The sequence below is a fragment of the Neltuma alba genome, unplaced genomic scaffold, assembly GCF_004799145.2.
Source record: "Neltuma alba isolate B1F8T4 unplaced genomic scaffold, ASM479914v2 tig00013107_pilon, whole genome shotgun sequence".
NCBI lineage: Eukaryota > Viridiplantae > Streptophyta > Magnoliopsida > Fabales > Fabaceae > Neltuma > Neltuma alba.
The window spans coordinates 183,578-193,359 of record NW_021637431.1 but is presented as its reverse complement, the minus strand read 5'-3'; positions in this window follow the sequence as shown (position 1 = coordinate 193,359).

Sequence of the window (9,782 nt, the reverse complement as noted above, 5' to 3'; positions counted from 1 at the left end):
TCATCATGATGACATCATGCTTACATCATCAATTCACATGCTTTTAATCTAACCGTACATGTGTCTTGCATCTGACCGTACAGGTGTCTTGCATCCAACTGTACACAGAATACCTTCTTTTCCCATCTAGTTGCACACTTGCCTCCTCCATATTCCTTCATAGTTTTGGCATAAAAATAGGGAGGAAATTAATATAAAATTTGTGCAAAATATAGCTGTTAGGTATTCCTCCACCTATCTTATCATTCTACACCTATAAGGTACTTTTTCAGGCCCTAACTTACTCGAGACCATTGGGATATGTTCTAGTGTCATTTTCTCACCTCAAATAAATCCACATGGCATTATATATCATGCCTAAAGAGGGAGTGATGTTCTTCCCTTGTTCTTCTATTAAAATAATTAAACAATTAATAATATTTATTTCGGAGTGAACTTGACTGAATTATTTCTACCGGTCTACGGCTCCGAGAATCTGTCTCTAGGTACCAATACTATTTATTCATCACAGGAAATTCTTCTAATTTTTCTTAAGTCCAAAGTCAACCTCTAGACCTTTGACTTTAACTTTCCTCGGATAGTGTATAAATAGACTTTAAATTCCATTAAAGCCAACCTCTTTGCTTTCTGGGGACAAAATTATTTTTAAAACTTGTGATAATTCTCAAGTATTTTCTCTCATCTTTTTCCAATTATTTGAGGCATCCCTATACTTTAAATAATTTATTTTTAATAATATTCAAAGTCAGTCAAAACCCTGGGAATTCCACAATTTCCTTCCAAGGGCATTTTTGTCATTTTTAGCCTCATACAGGCCTCTGAACCTTATTCCTATTTTTTTAAAATTTTTATGAAGTGTTCGGGCCTTGACCTACCATTTCTCATTTTCTGGGATTTTTCTGGTATTTTCAGGCATAATTTCCATTTTTGGCCCTTACTAGCCCAAAACTTTACAAAATTACGAGTTTGCCTCTGGTTTGGCTTAACCTCAAAATTCACCTCATTGAGACCTCCAACATAACCTTTGGCCTACATTTATCTCTATTTCTCATTCCTAGACCCTGAGATTTCTTCTAAGTCTTTAACTTCCTCTTTTCTCAGTCTCAGAAAACTTTCCCTTTGCGATTTAATCCTTAGGAATCCTGCTGTCCTTCTAGGGAATCTCTGGGACCTTTGCCAAAAAGGGTATGGTAGCCTACCTATTTCGGGCTAATTTTAGTACTTCTAGGCCCAAAATTCAGGATGTGACAGTTTAGCTATGAAGCTTTAAACAGTTCTATCAACCCTTCGATGTTCCCCCAAAATTTCCTCTTCAGCCTTCCCTTCTTGTCCATGAAGTTTTCAAACATGCCTGTATTATTAGAATCAGTACCAATTTTTAGACTCAAAGATGGTGTTCCAACAATTGACATATATGTAACTTTTAGAAAGAAGTATTGTGTTAACTCACATTCAACACCATAAAAATAGTTTTTCAATAGCACTATAACCATCTAATTTTCAATAGCACAGCACTGGGGAGATTTAGCTTTTGCTAGATCAATTATATTCCCATAATTGACGTATTTGATTTTTTTAAAAAAAGAATTAGAGAGAATTGCTACAAAGTCTCAAGTAAGAAACATAATTATTAGAAAGCTCCAGTGACAACAGAGCAGTCTATGATGACAAGTTGCAGGGTAGTAAATGATAGCTTTTCACTTATCATTGGAACTTACTGGTTTTCTTTTCTTGGCTATAATTCTCCCATAGAATTATTCTTGGTTGGCTATATCTTATGCTAATTATTTATTGTTACCTGCGTCGTGGATGAGGATTCGTATGTTTACGTACCTATATCTATATGACAACGTTGTTGTCTTAACAATCAAAATTGAAGTGCTACTTCGGAGAGCTTGTAGTCATCATCATGATCTATGCTCCCATAGCTGTGATTTCCAAGTTTCAGATAGTTTTTTCGAACTGCTTCTTCAATCTCCTCTTGGAAGTGGTGTTCAATCCCTAACCTTTGAACCATATCAATCATATATAAACCTTCCACTGAATCTTCTCTTGCCTTTTCAACGAGAAGTTTCTTAACATTGTTCAATTCTTTTGCGTGGTTGATATGAATTTCATCCTGAAAATGGGAAACAATCGTCATGGATGATATTAACCTCAAATTCTCATCCATATATTTTACAAACAATAAAAGAACATGCAAAAAACTACGTGCATGAAACATTTAAAGAATAATAGACAAGGAGAAAGAGATGATAAGTATAAAGTGATATATGAATCTTACACAACCACATCACCTCGTTTAATTTAAAACTCTCTTTTAAACACATAAATATATGTATGCATAGAAGATTGAATTAAAAAGTGATAGTAGAGAAATTACCTCACATTGAATGTTGATAGGGATTTTGCAGGAGCGATGCTTTATTGGTTGGAAATAATGGAATTAATGGCTTTACTCTGGCAAGCAGAGTTTGAGACTTGAACTCCTCTGGGGTTGGCTCTTGGAATATCTGAGATTTGCTTCAGAAAAAATGGCAATTTTAGGGTGTAAAGCTAAGAGAGTGACATGGCAAATGAGCTATGCGCACGCTTGTGTGTGTGTGTATTATGTAGAAAGAAGGCTTTCTTTGATGCTTTAGTGGTAGATTCTATGTTGTTGGGAGAAAATTAAACAAGAAGAAGCCATATATATAGAGAAGCATGTTAAATGAAGCCCAGGAAAATTGAGAGAACAAAAAACTCTATTTCTCTTAATCTAGAAACTCATACACGTTCAAAATGTTCTACAAGCCATACGGTCTACATATATAGACCTCATAACAGACACAGGAAAAATAGGCTCTTAGAATAAGCCCAACAACAATAACTTAAGCCCAATACAGAACAAAAAAGGGAATTCTAACATTTCCCCTCAAGTTTGGAACAGCATATATTTATAGTTCCTAACTCGCTCAACATTCTTCGCTGACTTTCTTGTCCTATTGCCTTAGTCAGAATATCTACCTCTTGACTGGTAGTGTTTACATGATACAAGCTGATTAATCCATTATGCAACTTCTCTTGAACGAAATGACAGTCAATCTCGATATGCTTAGTCCCTCTTATGAAATATTGGATTTGATGCTATATGTATAGTAGCTTTGCTGTCACAAAAGACTCTCACTGGTTAAGGATGACACACCTTTAAATCTCCAAGAAGTCCTTTGACCCAAACAATTTCTAACACAGCAGCTCTAAGAGCTCTATACTCAGCCTCTACTGAGCACCTTGATATTGTAGAGTGCTTCTTAGTCTTCCAAGTAACCAGAGAATCTCCCATTTTCAGTAAATACCCGGTCACTGATCTCCTTGTGGTAGCACAAGCTCCCCAGTCAGAATCACAAAAGCAACTAATCATCAAGTCTTCATTGGAGCTAAGCAAAATGCCCAAACCAGGATTCTGTTTCAAGTATTTCACTACTCCCAACGCTGCTGCCATATGCGCTTTGGTTGGAGTTTGCATAAATTGGCTGAGAACCTACACAGAAAAACTTGATGTCAGGCCTAGTTATTATTAGATATATTAATCTGCCTATTAATCTCTTGTAACGCTTAGGTTCTTTTAATAAATCATTCTCATCATCCTTTCCTTTCTCATAGGCTCGTAGCTTGAGATTCTGTCCCATTGGGACTGATAGTGGCTTGCATCCACTTAATCCTGCATCAGCAATTAAATCAAGCACATACTTTCTTTGTGACAAAATTATTCCTTTTTGGTACCTTGCTATCTCTATCCCTAAAAGGTATTTTATTTCCCTAAGATCCTTAATCTTAAACTATTTATGTAAATAATCTTTTACTTCCCTTATTCTGTCCTCAGAATTGCCAGTCACAAGTAAATCATCAACATAAACTAGAATCAAAACAAATTCTGTGTCAAATCCCTTAATGAACAAAGAGTAATCATGTTTGCTTTGAACAAAGCCACCAAGCTTTATAGCAGTGGTTAACTTAAAGTTCCACTACCTTGAAGCTTGTTTATGTCCATACAAAGATTTTTTTTAGTTTACAAACCATGTTCTCCCCCTTACGCTCAAAACCCTGTGGAATTGACATATAAACTTCTTCATCTAAGTCTCCCTGCAAGAATGCATTATGAACATCCATTTGAAATAAATTCCAATTATTTACAGCAGCTAGTTTAAGCATAATTCTCACAGTTATCATTTTTACCACAGGAGAGAAGGTCTCATGGTAGTCAATTCCTTCTCTTTGGTTGAATCCTTTAGCTACAAGTCTTGCCTTATATTTATCTATGCTTCCATTAGCTTTATACTTAATTTTATACACCCATTTACATCCAATAGGCTTCTTCCCTTTGGGAAGAGGCACTATATCCCAAGTTTTTATTGTCTTCTACAGCATTCATCTCATCTTTCATAGCCTTAAACCAATTGGCACTCTTCACAGCATCAATATAAGTAGTAGGCTCAATATTAGAATCAATGGCACATAAAAAAATAAAGATGAGAAGCAAAAACATGCTTATAAGACATATATTTCTCAATGGGGTATATACATTTCCTATTGAATTGATGCTGTCTTTTAGTATTGTCTCCCATCAACATATTACAGACATAATCTTTGGCCTAAATAGGTGGCCTTCTTTCTCTAACAGGCCTAAATTGGCTCTGCTCAATCATGTCCTGGTTGAGAGTATCACCTTCAAATGCATCCGGGTCAAGTGACTGTTCATTTAACACACTATCTTTTACTACATGTTCCTCATTTATCTCAGGCTCAAACATAAATAGTTCTGTACATTTAAACACTCCCCTTGGATCAGTGCTCACAGCTTCATGAAATGGAAATTTATCTTCTATGAACTTAACATGTCTACTTGTAAAAATTCTTTTGTTAAAGATGTCAAGCAAGACAAAGCCCTTTTGATTTTAGGGTATAACCAAGGAAAACACAAGGCACTGACCTAGGTTTGAGTTTATCCGTGACAGTTAAATCAGATGCATAAGCTAAACAACCAAAAATTCTAATAAGATCATAATCAGGGAGCTTGTGATAAACTATTTCATAAGGGGTTTTATAGGATAACATCTTAGAAGGAATTCTATTCACCAAGTAAGTGGCTATTTTTACACATTCCCCCTAATATTTGACAGGCATATTAGATTGTATCATTAAGCTCCTAGAAATCTGCATTAGAGTTCTATGTTTTTGTTTAACTATACCATTTTGTTTTGGAGTGTAAGCATAAGATTTTTCATGTATAATCCCTTTGTTTTTGAGAAAACGCTGCAGATCATGACACAAATTCTAAACCATTATTTGTATGAATCCTCTTAACATGAATAGAGAACTGATTTAAAACATATGCTATAAATTCTTGGATATGCAACACACTTCAAATTTATGTCTCATCAGAAACATCCAGGTACTTCTAGAAAAATCATCAACAACAGTCAAGAAATATTGATGCCCATTATGTGTTGGGGTTCGATAAGGCCCCCATATATCTAAGTGAAACAATTCAAAGCAAGTAAGAGTTTTAATGCAGTTAGAAGAAAAAGGTAACTTTGTTTGCTTAGACTGTATGCAAACTTCACAAACTTTATTGCTATAGATTTGTTTATCAAAAACAATATTCAAATGCCTCAAAACAGATACAGGGGCATGACCAAGTCTTTTGTGCAACAAGGAAACATCAATGTTTTCAAAACTCTTTCCTACATCATGAACAAAACTAACAAATTCTTGATTTGTGATCTGTAATATGTAAAGTCCATCTACCAATCTACCAGTCGTCCTCAATTTGCCAGCCTGAAGGCCTTGCATAATGCAGATATTAGGAAAGAAAGCTACGACACAGTTATGTTCCTTGGTGAGCCTAGATGCAGAGATTAAATTGAATTTTAATCTAGAGGCATATAACACATTAGTCAATCTAATCCCATTTGAAAAGGTTATTGATCCCACGTGAGTTACAGAGACTCTATCACCATCAGGTAGTTTAATTGTTTTGATAAACCCAGTGTATATTTCATTAGTGAAGAAAGATCGCTTACTAAATGGGTGGTGGTACCCGAGTCTAAGACCCATTTAGTGTGTGGCTGTGTATAAGAAGGGGAATTAGCCAAACCTGTACCAATAAGAGCATGAACAGTTTCTTCTGCATCTTTCTTCAGAAGTTTGAGGACTTTCTCATACTCGTCTTTGGTGAATGAAGGTATAATGGTATTAGCCGAATGGGATTCAATTTCAGACTCTGGACTTGTCTGTTTCATAGTGCCTTCCTGATTTCCTTTGCCTTTCAATCCCTTGAAATCTAGAGGATATCCGATTAGCTAGAAACAGTTCTCTCTCATATGGCCCTTCTTGTGACAGTGGCCACACTCTGGAGGAGGACCTCTTCCCCTCCCCTTGCCTTGGCCTCTTCCTCTAGCCGCCATGGCAATTCCTTCCACTGGGGAATTTTTAGATGACTGTTGAGCTATGGTCCTTTGTGCTTCATCTTTAGCAACCATGGCAAATGCTTGATTGATTGTGGGTAAGGGACTCATCAAAAGAATCTAACTTCTGGCTCCCGCGTACGAATCGTTCATGCCCATAAGAAACTGAAGCAGTTTCTGTTACTGATTGATATCATCTACCTTTTTGAAGCCCCACACTTGCAACAAGTGTAGGACGGTGCCGCCATCAACGCCGATTGTTCGTCCCAGAACTCTTTTAATTTGGAGTAATAGACCGAGACTGACATACCTCCTTGGTGCAGTGAATTGATTTCACGATAGATAGAGAAGATTCTTGATCTGGTGATTTTGTCATATTGTTCTTTAAGATCGGTCCAAACAAGATGGGTGCTCTAGTAGAAAACAACTCCATTGGCAAGCTCCTTAGAGAGTGAGTTCAAGATCCATGAGAGCACTACCACATTACATCGCTCCCATTGATCCTGAAGTTCTGGCTCTTATGATTCTTTGAGGCAGGTTCCGTCGATAAACCCCAATTTTTACTTCCCACTAAGTGTGATTTGCATAGCCCGACTCCAAACATTGTAATCCTCACTGTCGGTGAGTATTTGAGGGATAATAGCCGCACCCTGTGTATCTGATGGATGAAGATGTAATGGGTGGGTAAAACTCAGATTGGCGGCCGGTGATTCACTCGTCTTACTCTCCATCATGTCTTCGATGATGAGACGGAAGGGAACAGTTTCTCAGATGCTCCAGAACATTTGACACTATCAATATGGTCGAACTACTCGCATGACCTAGACCCTGAAACTCCTTCTTGGGCTAATGTTCTTGGGCTGGATGACCAGGCTCTAGATACCATGTTAAATGAAGCCCAGGAAAATTGAGAGAACAAAAAACTCTATTTCTCTTAATCTGGAAACTCATACACGTTCAAAACGTTCTGCAAGCCATACGGTCTACATATATAGACCTCATAACAGACACAAGAAAAATGGGCTCTGAGAATAAGCCCAACAACAATAACTTAAGCCCAATACAGAACAAAAAAGGGAATTCTAACAAAGCAGGCCGGAGGAGTATCATTCAAAAAGAAGGGCAAAAAAGAAAAGAAAACGAAACAAGATTGAATACTGCAAGCGTGGGTTCTTCTGCACTTCTGGTGTTCCTTTCAATCACAAATGCACATTTATTTTTTGACATGGACAATGCCAAAGACGTTTCGTGCTGACTACACTATTTCTCTTCTTATTTTCTTCGAACATTTATACTACTCTATCTCATCCACAAAAAGGTTTTATTTGTTTGCCGCTTCTATAGTAGAAATTAAAGTCTGAGAGATCCTCGGATATTCATGATGAAGAAGTAACAACCCATCTACATAGCAAATTAAACTTAACATCTTAGCATTTGAATTTGTTTTCTCAATATTTAATATTTCAATGTCATTATTTTTCGTCAACAGTTTTAGAGTTAAAGGACTAAAAATATATTTTTTAAAGGCAAAACTTCCCATAAAATTAAAAGTCTAAAAGTATCCTTTTGTCATTGTAATTCAAAATTTACGCAAAAAGAGAATCATTAATTGCTGTCTTTACTAATGTAACAAATCCATTATAAATAATTTTCCACAATAAATCTGATCCTCAGCGTATGAAGGAGATACCACCTAACATGTATTTGGATTGTAGCGTAAGACGCGTTCCACATGTATGAACATCGCACGCACGCGCGTCTCAAAGGGACCATTTGGTACAGTGTGAATTCCAGACTTTTCCCATGAAGAAAATTGAAAGATCGGGTCAATGAAAAAGTACGAAATTAAATTATTAAAATGACTTAGCACCAAAGGAACCTCACGGAGTTCTGTTGCATCTTTTCCTTTCTTTTTTTGGTGACACGCTTCTTTTTCTTATTATAGAACACTTACGTGATTTATACATGTTTAGACTTTAGAGTCTTAAGACGTCACCGTGGCAAACCCGCATTATAAAATTAAAAAGAAAATACTTGCAAATATATATAATACTCTTAGATGTGTATATATATGTCTAATAGGATCCTAACCTCTTGTGAATTTACAATATATAAAAAGTATAACAAATTATTTATTTACAACTTATACAATGTTTCTGAGCCAACAAATTTGTTATGATGAGTGATATAAAATATAATAGGAAAAATTAATTTTTTTGACCACTATATAGTTTTGACTTAGTGGTGGCCTTGTGGAACTTGAAAATCATGGTTGGATGTGCTAATTTGTATACGACAAGCTTATGCAAAATTTTCACATGATTTGGACGTGATTTTCACTAATTCATAATGGTGTTCATGAAAGGTTTTGTGTAGTCATCGTTAAATTATGGGATGCAATGTGTAACTGTGTGGAACTAGTTTCAATTTCCATCATAATAATGATGGGATCTGTACCGTTTAACTACAGTTTTAATAGTTTAGACACTACTAATTTTTGAATAAAAGAATTATTTTTTGAAAAAATAATGGTTAATAAGTTATTTTTATTTCAGTTTTTAAAATAAAAATAAAAAATAAAGATTGGGTATTTAAGTTGGGGTTTTATTGTAGGTGGGTCGGGTGATTATAAAAAATCGCTTGAGTTTTTGGCTTGGTATGTGTTTGGTTATTTAAGTTGGGGTTTTATTATAAGTGGGCAGGGTGATTATGAGTATTCTGTTTCTCGGTATATTGTGGGTGGGTTGAAAGTGGGCTTGCTTTGTCTGAACATGGTTTAGGGGCAATTGATGAGAAAGGTAAAGGTTGGTGTGGCTAGAAACCTTTACTGCGAAATAGGAAAATATGTTGTTAATATGGGTCGCAATAGTTGTCAACATAGCTTCTTAACTTGTCAATAGTAACATTGTTGTCTAGATTTATATTAACTAATTTTTTAAATTTTTTTACACTAAGGCCATGACCTTCTGTACCCTTGACTTAGTGGTAGAGGTTACAAAAAGAGGAAGAAGAGGCAATGAAGAAGGGTGAGTAGTCACATGAGGCAAAAGAAAAAATGGCAAAAAGAAAGGCTACTTTGAACCTAAACAAATGATGGCAAAAGATTTTTTTTTTTGGTAAATAGAAGTGATGTGAATGTTTTTTAAATGTCACAATACATGCAAATAGTTAGTTTGATATTGGATACATGTAATTGTTTTTTTTTTTTAGTGGGTTTTGAAATTGGTATAATTACATAAATATGAAGTTGTAAATGAAAGTTAGCTGTGTACTACATTCTGATGCATAATTAGCTATCATTATCTGGACCCTTCATTGTCAACATATTCTTCGTTA